The sequence below is a fragment of the Meles meles genome, chromosome 6 (genome assembly GCF_922984935.1).
Source record: "Meles meles chromosome 6, mMelMel3.1 paternal haplotype, whole genome shotgun sequence".
NCBI lineage: Eukaryota > Metazoa > Chordata > Mammalia > Carnivora > Mustelidae > Meles > Meles meles.
This window is the reverse complement of record NC_060071.1, coordinates 54,223,147-54,224,975: the sequence shown is the minus strand read 5'-3', so window position 1 is coordinate 54,224,975 and position 1,829 is coordinate 54,223,147. Positions and strand designations below refer to the sequence as shown.

General features: G+C 43.0%; 1 pseudogene; it reads left to right on the top strand.

Annotated features, from left to right (window-relative positions):
• The first annotated feature begins 482 nt into the window (after positions 1-482).
• On the top strand, positions 483-1,132 carry LOC123944263 (annotated as a pseudogene).
• The last annotated feature ends 697 nt before the right edge of the window (positions 1,133-1,829 follow it).

The window sequence follows — 1,829 nt, the reverse complement described above, 5'->3', positions numbered from 1 at the left end:
TTGAGTTCCTATATGATTGCATTTTGAACACCAAATCAAGCAGATTTATAATTATGATAATGAGATAAATGACTGCTGAGAAGTATATGAGTAGTCAGAAGTGATAACGGGTTTCACACAGGCTTTGGGGAAGTGCTCTAAGGAAAGCGGGATCAGATAAACACCGTTTTGTGGAATCAATGTAACTGTAGCCTGGGGTTTGAGGGGACCTAAGCCTTCTTGCTTGGAAAATATCACCCAAGTCTTCACTTAACTTCCTCTTTCCCTTAAGTGGTGACAACCCTTTCCACTTCACAGCCACAAAGCTTAAAATACCATTTTCTTTTAAACCACGCTCTTCAGAGAATTGATCTGGACTGTTGAACAGAGTTAGCTAGAGGGTGATGGGTTCCTCCATTTGGGTAGAGGACAGGCCAGACAGCAGGTGTTTGAAATTCTCAAAATAAACTTCACCTATTTTTGACCATTTTGTGTTTGTCTCAGTCAGGCTCTAGCATATTTTTAGTTCTCATAAATTTAATTACCTAATGAGATTTATCCTCTTCAAGCCTGGGAACAAAATGGTAAAGTTGGGTGCCAGTGCCTACACTGGCAAGAAAGGAATTTTAAGGTGCAGGTCAACTCTTATGGCAGTGTCGAGATAATGCTTTCCTCTTTCTTCTCTGTGGACCCACAGGTGGCTCTGGTGACTAAGATGGCATCCTCTCTAAAGGTCCTAGGCCCTCTCTTGACCCTGCTGTTTCCCCTAGGTGGGCTGCTTGTACACAGCCAGAACCTTTCCTGGAGGGAATTCATGAAACAGCACTACCTGAGCACAAGCTGGAAATTCAGCGACTACAAATGCAATGATCTCATGAGGGAAAGAGAAGCTCCACAAGACAGGAACTATCACATCTTCACTTATACCTTTTGGCACAAAATCGAGCATATTTCCTCAGCAAGTGGAGAGACCATTACAGAAATGTATACATATGGGCCCAGCATCCCTTCAAAATACTCCAGTGCTACCAGGAGGGCAACCAAAAGAGCTACAGAGAGCACAGCAGCTACCGCTACATTGAATTCCAAGGTGGTACTTATGGGGTATGTCGATGGCATAGAGAACATCCAGTTGTTAGACATCAAAAAATAGAAAGTCTAAAACCATAAATGACTCTTAATCTCACAAAACAAACTGGGGGTTGCTTGGGGGAGGTGGGGTTGGGAGAGGGGGAGGGGGTTATGGACATTGGGGAGGGTATATGCTATCGTGAGTGCTGTGAAGTGTGTAAACCTGGCGATTCACAGACCTGTACCCCTGGGGATAAAAATACATTATATGTTTATAAAAAAAAAATTGGAAGGGGAGGCTAACCATAAGAGACTATGGACTCTGAAAAACAACCTGAGGGTTTTGAAGGGTCAGGGGTGGGAGGTTGGGGGAACAGGTGGTGGGTAATAGGGAGGGCACGTTTTGCATGGAGCACTGGGTGTTGTGCAAAAACAATGAATACTGTTACGCTGACAAAAATAAATAAATTAAAAAAAAAAAAGTCTACACATACCCAGACATTCAAGTAGAGTGTCCAATACCTCCCAAGTGGGAGACCCTGCCTCCATCAACAGTCCTTGCCACTTCTTCCTTTACATTTATGTGCCAATGTTTTCCAACTACTTAGAGTTATGCAACATCACATGCTTTCTTCCTATCAAAACCACTCATAGTTTCTCTGCCTGGAATACTCCTGTGCCCTCATGTATCTGATTTGCTCCTACAGTTCTTTAAGATTAAGCTCTATATGGCTTCTCTGTTTTACTGAACCAGGTATGTTCCTGAAAGTGACTCTCCT